Raw genomic sequence first — 16942 nt, 5'->3', positions numbered from 1 at the left:
GGTACGCTTGCTTGTAAGGCTAGTATATTATGTGAGAAGTGATATATTAGTCCACAGATGATTATAATTAAAAAAAATTGCAATTCCTACTGAAGCCACTAAAGGTAATAACAGTTACAGCTAAAGACCGATAAAAGAGATAAAGCAAAATTTTAAAATTAACCCTCAATTAGTCCAAAATACATGATAAGAAAAGAAATAAAATGGACAAAAAATGGATGTGATAAATAGAAAAAAGAGTTACATTTATATGCAATTATATTAAAAATTATATTAATAATTATATTAATTATACATGGCATTAACACTCTAAGTAAAAGGCAGAGATTGGCAGATTGTATATGAAAGCAATGTTCAACAATATGCATATTTTAGATATAAAAACAGATGGCTTAGAAGCAAAAGATGGAAAATGATATAACATGCAAACACTAATCAAAATAAGCTGAAGTTGTTATACACATATCATACAAAAATGACATCAAAACAAAGAGTTATTATCAACGATAATGATGGACATTTCATAATGATTAAAGTGCTAATCCATCAAGAAGGCATAACAATCCCAAGTGAGTATGCATCTAATAATAGAGCTTCAAAATGCATAAAACACAACCTGGTAGAACTGTAGGGAGAAATTGAAAAATCCACAATTATTGTTGGAAATTGTAACATTCCTCTAACATTCACTGATGGAATAATTAGACAAAAATTAGTAAGAGTACAGATGATTTGAAAAGCACTACCAATCAAAATAGTCTAATTGACATGTATATAACACTCAACAACTGCAGAAGAAATATTTTTTTCAAGCACATATAAAACAGTCACAAAGATATACCATACACTAGGCCATGAAGGAAGTCTAAGTAAATTTCAAAAGCTTTAAATCCTACACAAGTGTTGTGGAACTATGACAAAATTGAAATATAAAACAAGGTATCTAGAAAAAGTACAAAAATTTTGAAATTAAGCAGCACATTTCTAAACAACACAAAAGTCAAAGAAATCACAAGGAAAATCAGAAAACATCTTGAATTGAATGATAGTGTAATAAAATAAAATTGATGGATTCAACTAAAGCCGTGCTTAAGGAGATATTTTAAATTCTGTTTATTTTAGAAAAGGAAAAATATTAAAATCTATATTTTAAGCTTCTACCTTAAGAGGATAGAAAAAATAATTAAACTTAAATAGAAGAAAGGTTATAATAACAATAGGAATGAACATTAATGTAATATATAAAATGATAGTGAAAACTAAAAAAAAAGTCAATCTGAAAATTGAGAAAAAAGTTGAAAGATTTATACTATCTAATTTCAAAATCTGCTAGAATATCTCAGTAATCAGGACCTAATGATATTTTTATAAAGGTAAATGAATGAGACATACAAATAAATGAGACAGATTAGAGTTCATAAATATGAGCCCAATGGAGGTCCATACATATGATAGTTGTTTTTCCAAAAATACCAAAATAATCCATAAAAAAGGATAGTCCTTTCAACAAATAGAGTTGGAAGAACTGAATATCTATGTGGTGAAAAATCAAAACACAACAAAAATACTGGGTGTTATTTCATGTTATACACAAAAATTAGCTCAAAATAGATCATAGATCTAAATGCAAAGCTAAAAATATAAAGCTTTCAGAATAAAACACAAAATAATCTTTGTTATCTTGTGGCAGAAAACATGCCTTAAGGCACAAAAAGCACAAGCCATGAAAGAAAGGATAGATATATTGGATTTTATCAAAATTAAAAGCTCCCGCTCTTCAAAAGTACCATTAAGAAATTGGGAAGGCAAGTTGCAGATTGGGAGAAAACATTTATTGAACAAATATCTGATGAAAGACTGGTAATCCAGAATAGACAAACAAATATTACAAATCAATAATAATAATAATGCAAATTCGATTAATATTATTCAATAATAATAAGCAAAATATTTGAACAGACACTTCACAAAGCCACACACACAAGATATGTGAATGGCTAGCAGGCACAGAAAAAGATGATCAATAGCATTAGTCATTAGGAAAATGCAAATTAAAATCTGAAGGAGATAGTACTAGATACCCATCAGAATGGGTTACATTTTAAGAAATGTTTATATCAAGTTTTGGCAAAGATATAGAGCAACTAGAACTTTTATACAATGCTGGTAGAATTATAGAATAGAACAATAACTTAATATTTTTTTACTTTTTATGAAGTTATACTTCTCATATAACTCAGTAGTTCTACTTCTCAATATTTACTAAAGAGAAATAAAACTATATGTCTACAAAGAAGCTTGTACATGACAGTTCAAAGCAGCTTTATTTATAATGGCTCAAATGTCCATCAATAGGTGAGCAAATAAACAATTTTTGGTATGCTTATAAAATGGAACATTGCAAACGCCAATCCACACAATAACACAGATGTATATCAAAATTACTGTGTTATATGAAGGGAGTATAACACAAGAAGATATTTAAATATGGTGGTTGTCTTGAAGTGGAGGATTTTCTGCAAAGCAGCATGAGAAAACTCTTCAGCTAGATGAAGATATTTTACATATTGATTGTGGTGGGGGTCACATAGGTCACATGGGTGATATTTCAAAATTCATTTTATTGTATTTTAAATTCTACTTCAACTAAACTGTGTTAGTCTGCTTTGGCTGCTATAACAAATTACCACAGACTGGGTGGCTTATAAAGAATAAAAATGTATTTCTCACAGTTCTGGAGGCTGAGAAGTCCAAGATCAAAGTGCTAGCAGATTCAGTGTCTGATAAGGACCCATTTCCTGGCTCATAGGTGATGCCTTCTTACTGTGTCCTCACATGGTGAAAAAGACAAGTCAGATTTCTGGGTCCTCTTTTATAGCAATGCTAATTCTATTCGTAAGGACTCTATCCTCATGACCTAATCACTTTCCAAAGGCCCCACCTCTTAATACCCACAAATTGGGATTAGGGTTTCAGTAAATGAATTTTGAAGGAATACAAACATTCGGACTGTAGTACAAACTAAGTTAAAAAGGAAAACAGATAGATAATCTATGCTCCCGCCTTAGGAAGCTAGAAGGAAGAGAGCAAATTAAACCAAATTAAGCAGGAAGAAAATATTAATAGCACAAATCAATGAAGTAGACAAAAATAGACAAAAAATAGAGAAAGCCAATGAAACTAAAAGCTTTTATTCTAAGGAAAAATAAAACAAAATCCTTTATAAACTTCTAGCTAAACTGATCAAGAAAAGAGAGAGAAACCACAGTTTACTAATATCAGAAATGACAGAGGGAATAACATCACGGTGGATTCCACAGACATTACAAAGATAAGGCGATACTATGAACCTTTTTTTTTTTTTTTTTTTTTTGGTGAGATGGAGTCTCACTCTGTCATCCAGGCTAGAGTGCAGTGGCATGATCTTGGCTCACTGCAAACTCCACCTCCGGTGGGTTCAAGTGACTCTCATGCCTGAGCCTTCCAAGTAGCTGGGATTACGGGCACGCACCACCACATCTGGCTAATTATTTTGTATTTTTAGTAGAGGGGGTTTTGCTGTTTTGGCCAGGCTGATCTTGAACTCCTAACCTCATGTGATCCATCCACTCTGGCCTCCCAAAATGCTGGGATTACAGGCATGAGCCACCACAGCTGGTCACATTATGAAATATTTTATGCCAATAAACTTGACATCTTGGGACAATTTGATAAATGCCTTGAATGATGCAAATTGCCAAACTAACACAAGAAGAAATGGAATATTGTAATAGTCCCATGTTTGTTAAATCAATTCACCCTGTAATTGGGAACATTATTGTAAAGAAAACTTTGGGCTCAGATAGCTTCACTAGTGAATTTTGGAAAAAATTTAAGAAATAAATAATGTCAATCCTACCAACTCTCCAGAAATAGAGAAAAAGGAATATCTTTAATGTCATTTTATGAGCCCAGCATAACCTTAATACCAAAACCAGGCAAAGATATTCCCAGAAAAGAAAATTATAGAACAGCATATCTTGTGAACAAAGATACAAACGTTCTTAATAAAACATTAGCAATCAAATTCAGCAATATATTAAATAGTTATGTATCATGAGGTATATTCTAGAAATGCAAAGTTAACATTAAAATATTAATTAACAGACTAAAGGAGATGAACAAGTTAAAGCAGAAAAATCAGATGATAAGTTAAATAGCTGCAGTAAAAACATCAACAATATCCAATATACATTCATGATAAGATCTCTCAACAAATCAGAAATAGAAGGGAACTTCTTTAAACTGAGAATGTGGAATATGGAATAACTAGAATTCTCATATATTTGAAGTAGGAATGTTAAGGTGGGATAGCCTCTTTGGAAATAAGTCAGCAGTTTCTTATAAAATTAAATATACATCTGCCTTATGACAGCAATTTATTTCCTAGGCATTGACTCAAAAGAAATGAAAACTTAGGTTTATACAAATGCTTGCACACCAATCTTTGTAGAAGCTTTGTTCATAATAGTCCCAAACTGAAAACAATACAAATGTCTATCAATGAATAAAGGCATACTTAAATATTGGTATATTTATATAACAGAATACTATTCAGGAATAAAAACCCACAAATCTCTGATACATGCAACATGGATGAATTTCACAGATATTACCCTAGTGAAATGAAATGAAATAAACTGGAAACAAAACAGCACATATTATAATGCATATATGTGTTTATAAATCTATATAAATATATATTGATATGTATTTCTTTTTTTTTTTTTTTTTTTTTTGAGACAGAGTGTCGCTCTTGTTACCCAGGCTGGAGTGCAATGGCACGATCTCGGCTCACTGCAACCTCCGCCTCCTGGGTTCAAGCAATTCTCCTGCCTCAGCCTCCTGAGTAGCTGGGACTATAGGCACGCGCCACCATGCCCAGCTAATTTTTTGTATTTTTAGTAGAGACGGGGTTTCACCACGTTGACCAGGATGGTCTCGATCTCTCGACCTCGTGATCCACCCGCCTCGGCCTCCCAAAGTGCTGGGATTACAGGCTTGAGCCACCGCGCCCGGCCGATATGTATTTCTGTATATAGATAGATGTTTATAAAACAGGCAAAAGTACTCAACTACAGCAAAGAACTTAAAAAGTTTGATTTGGAATTGGTATTAGTGAACTCTCTAGAGTGCTGCAATTTTGTATTTTAATAGGGATACAGGTTACACATGTATATGAGTTTTTTTAAACTTGTTGAAGTTCAATACTTAAAAACCGTACATTTCCCCTCCATGTCATTTATATTTCAAAAAGAAGAGGAAAAAAGCTGATATAGCTACAGTAATATCAGACAGGGAAATTTAAAAGGCAAATATACTTGAAATAAACATAGATAATTAGTAACAAATGCCAAGTTCCATCACTGAGATATGAAAATTCTAAATCTATGTGTACTTAATATCATAGTTTTCAAAGCTAAAAAGGAAAATGATGATGTAATTATTTTAATCAAATAAAGGGTATGTTTTGAAAACCTGAAACAACAGGCTGAGGAATATTCTAGAGAAGTGGAATCTGACAAAAGATCAAACTGAAATTATAGAATGAAGAACAACATATTAACTGAAATTAAGGACTCAGATGGTTTAATAGCAGGATTAGCTAGTTAAAATTAGAAATTGGTATAATTTGCCATTATGTACAACTTAAAAGGAAACATTTATTTGAGTTAAAAACAAAATATATACCTTCAAAACAATCTTAGGGAGCACAGGTGATGCATGTCCATAATTCTAGCTTCTTGGAAAGCTGAGGCAGGAGGATTGCTTGAACCTGGGAGTTGGAAGGTGGAGCATCCTGTGATTGTGTCCGTGAACAACCACTGCTCCAGCCCAAGCAACACAGAAAGATCCCATCTCTAAAATTAAAAAGCAAAAACCATAATGAAAGAGATGATTCAACAAGAACAGATCAAATATAATCAGCATAATGGAGAAGAACAAATAAGTATATCAGTGATGACAAGAAATATAATTTCAACTTTCCAATTAAAAACAGATGTTTTCTTCAGCAATATTTACATGGAAAAAATGTTGGAAACGTGTGTCCAACCATAGGGAAATACTACATGGATGATATTTTATTCCTAATGCCATAATTTAAATTGGCATTAATAAAAACTTTTAATAATATGGGAGATACATATGTTAAAATATTAAGCAAAAAGGATTCACAATTCTAATAAAATATTATGATATCTAAATATATAATGTTAATAAAAACAAAGCAGGAGAAAAATACCAATTATTAACAACATTTATCTATAGGCAAGAGATTTCTTTTTTGTTCTATTTGTTATTTATCCTTCCTATAAATATATATTGGTTCCTCCAATGAGATTGTGTTGCCTTCATTTATAAATTGTTTTTTATTACACAAGCTATCCATGAATATAATAGTGTTATAAAAAATATAAATAATACATAAAATAAAAGCTCCCTTTAGTATTCTGACCTATTCCCATGCCAGTCTCTTATGGAGGATAACCACAGATATTTCTTCTACTGCCTTCCAGACCATGTTCACATATTACTTTGATAATCAGAGGTGGTGCTTAACAAAAATGAAAGCAGCAGATTTCCCATTGCTGTAAAATGAGGCTCAGTGACTACATATGTGGGGTGCTATGATGGAGATCTCTGCATAGTAGAGAGTTTGAATCAGGTGAACTTAATCTTCCAGTTTGGGTTCTAGTGTATGAATTACTAGGAATCAACTAAGTTGAAGGGGACAAGAGTATGGCTTAGTCAAGGCTGTATAGGTGAAATTAGAATTGGCTTGCATGCGGAAGTGTAGGTGGGATGTCAATGGGTGGATGATAGGATGAAAGTCTTCTTAGCTGGCTGTGAGCAGAATTACGGCATTAGGCAAAACACAGTGATGAGCAGCTCAGCTATAAACAAACAAACAAACAAAAATAACTAGGGAGTAAGGAATAGGGAGAGAGGAGATTACATGGAGACGTCAAGATCAGGCCTCAGAGGCCCTGAATGTCTGGCTTGGATGCTTGGAATGCGTCCTGGTGCTTCTTTAGAAATTATCTAGTCATCAAATCAGGCACAACTGAGTCCTGCCTGAGGTTTAATTTTCTGGGTTATAAAATGGGAATATGGGCCCAGTGCAGTGGCTCATGCCTGTAATGCCAGCACTTTGAAAGGCTGAAGCAGATGGATCACCTGAGGTCAGTAGTTTTAAGACCAGCCTGGGCCACATAGTGAGACCCTGGCTCTACTAAAAATACAAGAAAAAATAGCTGAGTGTGGTGGTGGGCGCCTGGAATCCACCTACTTGGGAGGCTGAGGCAGGAGAATTGCTTGAATGTGGGAGGCAGAGGTTGTAGTGAGCCGAGATCATACCATTATACTCCAGCCTGGATGATAGAGTGAGACTCTAAAAAAAAAAAAAAAAAAAAAAAAAAAAAAAAAAAAAAAAAAAAAAAAGGAAAAGCAATATGGATGATGTGAAAATTAGATAAAGAATGCGAGAACATGTGGCAGGTGGATATCACGGGAGGAGGTGGAACAGAAGGAGACACAATATTGGAGCCTGGGCTTCGAGCACCAGGAAGCTGCCCCGATAGTTGCCCTGTTGATATTTCTGGAAATTACACAAAACTCAATCCAGTTTCCTGTGACAAGAAAAGCCCTAGCTCATATTAGCAGCCACATCTCGGGGAAGTAGCAAACTCAATTTTCTGATGCCTCAAGGCCGACTTTGTCCCTGCATCTTTCGAGCACTGAACACATGGTTTGGTGCGGTTTCTTTGAAAACACAATCACTGTACACTTAATCATTTCTTTTTCAAAGAAAAAATAACATTAGCTACTGTACATGGGTATGTAACTCATCTCTTTTAATTAGATGCTAATTAATGACTCACTAGCTTTAATCATATCAATCTGGTAATACTATTTATGCCCCACAGAATAATGAACTACTTTATAAGAAATGAGCGTGGCACATGTTGACATAGGAATGCATCCAGCCATAATTCGCTCTGGGTAAATATCCCACCCAGACTTGGATTCCGAACAATTTACAAGGCAATGCTCACGTGATGCATGAGAGAGGCAGAGACTGCCATATGGAGAGAGAGACAGAAAGGAGCCAGAGGCAGAGAAATGCCACAGGGGATTTTTTTCCCTAGGGAAGTGCCCTGTCCTGGTTATTTTTATCTGAAAGGTGAAAAGGCTTTCTGGGTTAAGAAGAATGTGGTAGGTAGGTGGCATGATTCTGTTAAGATGTGACCGCTAGTCCTGCTGGGTCCAGCCAAGCTTCGAGAGTGAAACTGGGGATTAGACAGGGGTGGAACCAACATGGGCATAAATAAGAAAATTCTCCAGTTGTTCCATAGTGAGGGGAAATGACAATCAACCAATATTCCAGGTCCAAATGTATATGGTAACATGGAGCATATCTAAGACAGGGTTTAAGAGCCAGTAAGGTTCCAAGTCAGCTCTTGGTAAGTAGTACCCTCTTGTGTTAAGGGACAGCCAAGAACTAGGTATCTGGTGTCCCTGAAAGTCCAAGTTTGCAGTAGCATCATGGCACTGAGGAAATGGAGACCTTGCTAATGCGTGGAAGGATAAAGAACTATGTTCCAAACCCAGGTGGAAAGGTTTTGCAAGAAATGTTCAGTAAAGTAACAACAACTACTTAGCAAGAGATTATTCAATGCTAGGCAGTTTATATGCAATCTCATACAGTGCATTGTGGAACATGCATTCTTGTTCCCATCTTACAGATAAGAAAAATGAGGCTCAGAGCAAGTAAATAACTACCCAGTGCTACACAGATAGTAAGTAGCAAAGCTGTGGTTCAAACCAAGCACTTGGACTCACAGACCCTGTTCCTGAGCACTAAACTCTACCCTCCTCCCCTCCTCCACCTCTCTGCTCCTCTTCCATGTCTTCATCCCTGTACCTCTCCTACTATCACCAGAAGTCATAGGCATAAATTTAGTCCATATCACCAAGGTGTCAGGTGCCTCAGCAGAGTTAGCTGGTAAACAAAAATTATTAGTAAGGAACTGAGGCAGAAATTTACTCCTACAGCCTAGGATAAATTGGTGAAGGGAACCTGGTAATTTCATGAGAACTCAGGATTCCTAAAACAAATCAAATTCTAGCCTCATTTTCCTCATAGGCTGATGATGAATTTTTTGTTCCCTAGAACCACTCAAGACTTGGATGGTGGGCTGAAGAGTAAAATCCCAAGTCCTTAGAATATTGTACTAGGCCCTCCATGATCTGACCCTGATAGCTTTCTGATGTAACTTCCTTCTACTCTCCCTCTCAGCCACAGTATTCATTTTGCTTTCCTTTTTAAAACAAGCTAAACACACTCCTACCCTAGGACCTTTGCACCATTTCTTTACCTATGACTCCCTCCTCCAGCTCCCTCCACAAAAATCAGTATCTTTGCATGTTTTTTTCACTAATTTATCCCAGTATCTGTCACATAGATACCCAATAAATATACAGTGAGTAAATTAATGAAGGACATTGGGAAGAACAGTTTAGGAAATCTCTCACAGCAGAATCAAAACCAGTGGGCGAAAACTGGAGGAAGTAGATCGTGGCTCAGTCAGACCTGTGCAAACATGTGATGGGCTGCTTCTGAGTGGATTTCCTGTCATTGGAAGTGTGCATGAGGAGCCTGGTCAGCCACAGGCCAAGGATACGTAGACGAAAGAATTGGACACAGTGAAGTCAAATAAGACATTACAACTCATATCTAAAAAATACCTGCACTTGAATGTCATTGCAGCAGTAATCATAATAGCAAATTCCAGAGAGTTTCTGATTCTGTAAACTGGCCTGTGCTGATGGTTCCTGGGGACCTAACTGGAGACCATGCTGAGAGTCGGTTAGAAGAGGTTCTGCACTATCAAAAAGACAGAAGGAATTCCCTTCCTTATGAGAGCTGCCTCTGAGGGGTCATTCAATCTGGCTCGGCTGTTACTTGGAGCAAAACAGGTAAAGTTCTGACCTAGTGCTATTATCCTGAGAACCTATAGAAATAAATGTTTGACCTTCTGCAAAGATTCAATTATGTTAAATAAAAATAGGTGAATGTTACCCTGGTAAGAATCACAAGGTTCTGTTTCTCAACCTTACAACAGGGGTGTGTATTTAGTGTTTATTAAGTGCCACACACTGGAGTAAGTACTATGATTACTGAAATAAGAGTCATGGCCAGTGTCCCTAAAAGGCAACTATCACATGCAGAAGATGTGTATGAAGCTGTGTGTTCGCTGCTATAGGGTCTATAGCCTCAACGATGACAGTACATAGGAGAAACTCAATTAATATCTGCTGAATAAGCAGTTATAAAGTCTGCCCTTTGTTGCTTAATCAACAGCATATCTGGGATTCAAACCCAAGTCTATTTGTTTCCATTTACTTAACCCCACATATCCTGCCTTCTAGTGGCTTCAGACTGTTATCAATGAGACAGAGCTGGCTGGATAGACTTGGAAATAGTACATGCACAGCAAGAGAAACTATCAACAAAGTACGGAGCAAACCTACAGAATGGGGGGAAATATTCACAAACTATACATCTGACAAAGGCCTAAATTCAGAATCCATAACTTAAACTAATGAACAAGCAAAAAAACAAATAATCCCCTTAAAAAGTGGGCAACAGAGGTGAACACTTCTCAAAAGAAGAGATACAAGCAGCCAACAAACATATGAAAAAATGCTCATCATCACTAACCATCAGAGAAATGCAAATCAAAACCACAGTGATATACTATTTCACACCAGTCAGAATTGCTTTTGTTAAAAGTCAAAAAATAACAGATGTTGGCTGGGTTGCAGAGAAAACAGAATGCTGATACATTGTTGTTGGGAATATAAGTTAATTCAGCCACTCTGGAGAGCAGTTTGGAGATTTCTCAAAAAACTAACAGTTGAAACTACCATTCAACCCAGCATTCCCATTACTAGGTATAGATCCAAAGAAAATAAATCATTCTACCAAACAAACAAACAAAAAACAAAAAATACCCCACCTGCACTTGTATGTTCATTGCAGCAGTATTCATAATAGCAAAGACATGAAACCAACCCAGGTTCCCATCTATAGTGGATTGAATAAAGAAGATGTGGTACATACACATCATGGAATACTACACAGCTATAAAAAAAGAATGAAATTATTCCCTTTGCAGCAACATAGATATAGCTGGAGACCATTATCCTAAGCAAACTAACAAAGAAACAAAAAACTAAATGTTACATGCTCTCACTTATAAGTGAGAGTAAAATCTTGCATACACATGAACATAAAAATGGGAACAGACACTAGGAAACCAGAGAGGGGAGGGAGAGAGGCAAGGGCTGAAAAACTACCTACTGGGTACTACACTCACTTCCTAGGTGAAAGATTTTTATCAAACTCCAAACCCCAGCATCACACAATATACCTTTGTAGCAAACCTACACATGTAACCCCATCATCTAAAATAAAAGATGAAAAAGAAAAAAAAAATAGTGCATGTTGATCCCTCCTTCAGTATAAAAATGTCAGGCTGTACACTGATGATGCTAATTAGTGTCAGGAAACGGTTGGAAGGGCAAAAGGGAGGCACCAATATGTGAGCTCAGGACTAGATCTATGGTGGGTACATTGGCTATTCAAAGAAACTCAGAGCAGAGACAGCTGATGGCTATGGCAAGGGACACTGAAGGGTGGAACAAGGGAAGGAAGAAGGAAGGGTAATTCTGGCTTCAAGAAAGGAGTGGACTGGAAATGAAAGGCCAGCCAAAGAAACCCAATCCATGCAGGATATAGAATAGGTTAGGAGGTGAAGAGAGTGAAAAACAGGTATGAGGCTAAAGTTTTAAAGCAAAGCCAGCCTACCCCTAGATCTCTATAAGCTTAGTCTCTGGAAGCATCAAGTGAGAATGTCCAGGCTAATGTTTGCTGGTCAAGGTCAGGCGGGTGGTTCTTAGACCAAAGTCCTACTTGAAGAGGCTAGGCTTCTTTCCTGTCCTTTTGAGTTCAATATCCTGGTTGTGTGGGCCCCCTGCCCTGCATCCTGCTCACCTTGTGTGTGGATGAACTGTTTGCTTCGAATGCTCACTAATATTTTGTGCGCTTCAGCGGCTGTACTCTGCCCTGCATTCCAGAATATTTCTCTCTTGGTTCTCAAATCTTCCCAGGAACTGGACAAAATTTGCCACACCCAAGTTCAACCTTGGTCTTGGTTTCTCTAATGCCCTCCTGAAAAAGCCAGTTATTCGATCACCTTTTTCTGCTAGTTTCTGCTATTCTTCTGCCAACTTTTTCACTGACCCCTTCCGGAATTTGTCCCAGGTTTCCCTTCCAGCATGTCATGTACCAGCACATGTAGATCTTGGCATTCCAGCTCTTTAATGGAAGTTAGAACTGGCAGTGTTTTGAACTTACTAGGTGCTTAGTACATATTTGCTGAGAGAGGGAATGAATATGACAGGTTCTATAGCGGAGGTATGTTTCAGCACTAAGAGAGTACAGAGGCCAATTAGGATTTGGAAGGCTCAGTGAAGAGAGGTTATTTATACTTGATCTTGAAAGATAAGCAAGGATTCACCACACTGATAAGGAGAAGGAGGTATTTCAGGCAGTGGAAGCTGCTTTCATAAATATATTACAGCATGTATGTCTCCCCACCCCTACCAGTGTACATTTACCCTTCTTTTAATATAGAAACATGATTTTTCTTGGCATGACTACTCTTCTCCCACTCTCAGTCCATACGCCATGGGTTGAGCGCTCTCTCTTTAGTTCTAAGGGTGGATGTGACCCCAGCCTAGCAAATGAGAGCATCAGATGCTACTGGCTGTAGTGACTTGTTCAGGGGTGGGCACTGACTTGACCTGGGTCAAGGAGAGCCAGATCCAGGAATATTGCTCAAAAATATATTCACGGTTGTGTGTGTGTGCGTGTGTGTATGTGTGTGTGTGTGTGTACTGCTGTATTTGGAATAGAAAGGATATAAACATGAGTGCAGCCATCTTGTCACCAGGATAAGGGATCACCAAGAGAGTTTGTGGATGGAGTCAACACTGAGACAGAAGAACCAAGAGAAGCTCCTAGTTTTAGTTTTGATGCTCACTGCCAGATTTACCTCTGATCTTTTTTCTTTTTTTTTGAAGTGTGGGATGGCAAAGGAATGATACATTCTCATTTTTCCAAAGTCATTTTGTGTTAAATTTTCTGCTGTTTGTCACCCAAAAAGTCCTGATTCATACAGGGATGAAGGCAAAAAAGAGCATAATGCATTCAAACAGTATCAGACATTTATCTTTGAGGGACATAAATACCATCCCCTTGATTTGCAAAGAGGAGGCTGAAGTCCAGAGAGGAGAAGGTGCTTCCTGGATTTCCACATCTAGGGAGGAGCAGGAGAATACAGAAGCAGAGCCAAAAAAGGGGTAGAGCTTAGGGGGAAGAAGACAAGAAGTGGCCAGCAGTTTACTGTCCTCATTTGGCTTGTAAGTGAAGGGATTTGAAACCACAATGCCAAGCTGAGTAGCACACCACCTATGTCTTTATAAAAAGATTCCATGCCCACTCAGTGCATGATCAGTAATGGCCTGGTGGTCCATGCTGGCATGACACTCAGACAACAACTCGCCAGGTCTCTCCAAGCTCTCAAACCTGTTTTATGTAATCAGGAAGTGAAATTACAGACATTTGCTTTTTGAAACTGTTTTTTAAATTAAAAAGACCCTCACACAAATCTTGCACCAATGCTTTTAATAATATATATTTTTAAAACTGCAAATGGAGAACCAGGATAGCTCTCAGGGCTCAATGCATTTTTTTTTTCGATAGATGGATAGACAAGTGACTTATGCAGATGTGGTATATACATTCCGCACAATTTGACCATGGTTAAAGGGTATTTATATTCTGATGCAGATAAAATTGAATGTGTCAACACTAATGCATTTTTCGAGGAGAATCACTACTTTCACCATAATTTCCATGGAAAATTTGTGTGCACACGCAGTAATAGACACATTTATAACATCAAAAGGATTCCATTTTCTTTTCAATCATACCACAGTATGAATCGCTTTTTCTATTGAATTTAACAATGAGGCACATTACCAGAGTCTAAAGGATGGGACACTTCGTCTTGCTCTTATGAAAGTACGTCAAACAATGGGTAATACATCACACAATGTCTCGGGTTAACTGAGCCTTTACACAGGCTGGCTGCTAATTTGCTTGGGCCAGCAGAATGTCACTTTTATTTAATTTTGCCAATAAGATCAGCAGGGATCCAAACTCTGTTTAACTCCTAGTTATTAAAAGAGGTTTTTCTTGTTACATGAAGAACTCATTAATTCATGTCTCTCCTAATTCAGAATTTGAGATCTTTGGAACAGGAGGTGGGAGGTGCTTAATCTCTGCTATGAAGGAAGCAATTTCACCCTGTACACAAGCTTCTGTGCTGACTGCTTAAGCCGCAGAAGAGACAAAGTCTTTTAAGGCCTTTAGAAATATTTTTAATATGTTAATTACAAATTGTTCTCGGGTAGTGACTAGAGCAGTTAATCTTCTCCAGTAGGAAAACTTTTGTTATCCTACTTTTCAGTCATTCAGCCATTTGGTCATTTAATTATTCCTCTGTTTACCATCCCTATATCCATTCATTTATTCAGAGTTTATGAAGCTCTTTCTATTGGTCAGGGATTGAATTTGGGCTTGGGCTGCAAAATGAAAACAACATGTCCAGGTGAAAAACCTCTCATAGGCTAGTGAGGGGGACAACAATTTGCTGGATATATTCTATTCACCCATCTCCTCTTCCCATCACCCTGAGATTTACTTTCTACTCTTCTTGACCCTACTCTGTGTTCCAGAAGGCTGCTGAACTACTTCAGTGGGCTCCCTTGCCTAATGGCTCCAGGTTGGGTTTGGTCAATGGGAGGTGCTGGGAGATCAGAGGGTGGAAAGGCAATGAAGTCAGGATGTTCATTTCAAGTTCCCTCTGAGCAGACACACTAAGTGATGGCTGAGTCTCTCCATGAAGAGTCACAGCTCCTATCAGTTAACTACCACCTTCCCTTTCCCCGGTAGACCTGGAGTAGCAAGGATTCCCACTGTAACTAGTTCTGGGGTACTGTGTTATCTTTTTTTGGTTTACCTAAGCCCTGTCCACATCTTTGTAAATGGTTACTTTTTGTTAAACACTCCTTAAATTACCCACTCTGAGCACACCACCTGTTTCTTAGCTGATACACAAGTAAACCAAAAATCATATGCACAAATTGTCTGGGCTGTGGTAGATGTGATCTCAAGAGGCTGGGGGTGTCTAGAGTACAATGGAGCAGTGGTCAAGGAAGTTTCCAGGAGTCATTTCTGCTCTGGTCTGTATTCTAAATAATCAAATCATATTTGCTTAACAAATAAGCCAAAACTTCAGATGTTCTAAAACTGTCAACTACTCTTTTCTTGTCCACCCAAGAAATATCCCAATAGCCACTCTTCAGAAAGGACCAGCTTCCTGTTTCCCTACCAGCTTCCTAGATCTACTTCAATTGCATGTTAATTCCCAATAAATACCTAGAAAGAGGAGTGAAACACTAGGATTTCAGGTTTACTTTGGGTGGAACTAAAGGCCTCATGAGAAGCAGAATAAAATACAACAACATTGAAGCACCAAAACACAACCTGCCCTTCCACCAGAGTCTGCCTTCTTGTGGGTAAACATGAAATGATGGAGCCAAAGGACAGCAGAAAGAAATGAGCATATAAAGAGTCTCTGAGAGCATGTATGTCTATGCACAATGCAAGTGCATGCATTTGTATCCACACCTGGGTGTGGGCTCTGGATGAATGTCTGAGGATGAATCCATCTCCAATTTCACCACTGAGGACAGCTGATATAGTTTGGCTGTGTATGCTCAGCCAAATCTCCTCGCTAGTTACAAATTTTATAATCCCCACATGTCAAGGTGGGACCTGGTGGGAGGTGATTAGATCATGAGGGCAGTTCCCCCCATGCTGTTCTTGTGATAGTGAGTGAGTTCTCACAACATCTGATGGTTTTATAAGTGGCTCTTTCCCCTTCACTCATTCTTCTCTCTCCTGCCACCATGTGAATAAGGTCCTTGCTTCTCCTTCACTTTCTGCCATGATTGTGAGTTTCCTGAAGCCTCCCCAGCCATGTGAAACTGTAAGTCAATTAAACCTCTTTCCTTTACAAATTACCCAGTCTCGGGAGGTATCTTTATAGCAGTGTGAAAACAGACTAAGGCAAAAGCTCACCCATCTTCCATTACAAATATTCTGGAGAACCCAAAAGGAGTTCTGTGGATGAAAGGAAACTGACAGGAGTGACCAAGTTGAGGAGACAACAATGATTAAGCTGCCAAGATCCTTGGGGTGGAGTTAGATCCCACAGTTCACTGGAAGGTAAGAGTGAAGAACACTAGGTATCATGTCAGGAGTCAAAGCTTGAAAAGTAAGAGTGAATATTTCTGGTTTGAGTAAACTCAAAATCACAGGAATCTTCTGTGGAATGTCTCCTCGAAGAAGAAGAGGGAGGAAGGGAGTGTAGAGTAGAGAAAAATGGTAAACTAGAGGGATAAAAAGAAATAAAATCATACAAATAAGAGAGAGGGAAAGCAAGCAAAGAGGATCTTAAAGATCACTAAGTCCAGCCCTGCCCTTGGGGAACTGAGGAAACCAGACAAGCAAAGTGACTTGTCCTGATGTCCTTCATATTTGGAATTTGAAGGAGGACTTAAAAAAACCTAAAACATTTTTTCCCATATATGCACCTGTTTGCATATGCTGAGAGAAACAACACTAAAGCTCAGAATATTACAGAACTTCTCATACTTTAGAAATAAAAGCTGATAATAATATTTGGCCAGCACATGTTGTTTT

Source organism: Saimiri boliviensis, chromosome 6 (genome assembly GCF_048565385.1).
Source record: "Saimiri boliviensis isolate mSaiBol1 chromosome 6, mSaiBol1.pri, whole genome shotgun sequence".
In the NCBI taxonomy this organism is placed as follows: domain Eukaryota; kingdom Metazoa; phylum Chordata; class Mammalia; order Primates; family Cebidae; genus Saimiri; species Saimiri boliviensis.
The sequence above is the reverse complement of the archived record's forward strand: the minus strand, read 5'-3'. Positions refer to the sequence as shown.